This window comes from Phalaenopsis equestris, unplaced genomic scaffold, assembly GCF_001263595.1.
Source record: "Phalaenopsis equestris unplaced genomic scaffold, ASM126359v1 Scaffold208075, whole genome shotgun sequence".
Taxonomy (NCBI): Eukaryota; Viridiplantae; Streptophyta; class Magnoliopsida; order Asparagales; family Orchidaceae; genus Phalaenopsis; species Phalaenopsis equestris.
This window is the reverse complement of record NW_018227357.1, coordinates 203,204-203,627: the sequence shown is the minus strand read 5'-3', so window position 1 is coordinate 203,627 and position 424 is coordinate 203,204.

Genomic DNA, 424 nt, shown 5'->3' with positions numbered 1-424 from the left:
AGAGAAAACGGGTATGTTAGTTTTTCTGTGACACTCCTAAATCCCATTTCAAAACACTGGCACTTCTTCATTTCTGCGAAATTGTTACTGACAATGAAGATTGGTAAAGTTTCTAAAGAAAGTGTTATTTTGAATTACTGCATCCAAAAGGGCTGTCGATCGATATTAGATCAATAATTGTGAAGTCAGTTTTAGGCCTGATCATTCATGGATCAACTTATGGGCTTGGACACCATTCCACAATTTTCTCACTTTACAGTCAGTTCTAAGTTTCCTATGAAAATTGGGAAAAGGTACTTCTACATTGGAAGCCTTTGGACCCAACTGAGAGATTCCCAGCTTTTGAAGATGAAAATGACATGGCTATTATGATAGATCAGTCATCTCAAAGTTCATTGCCGATTCAACCTTTAACCTTTAGTTC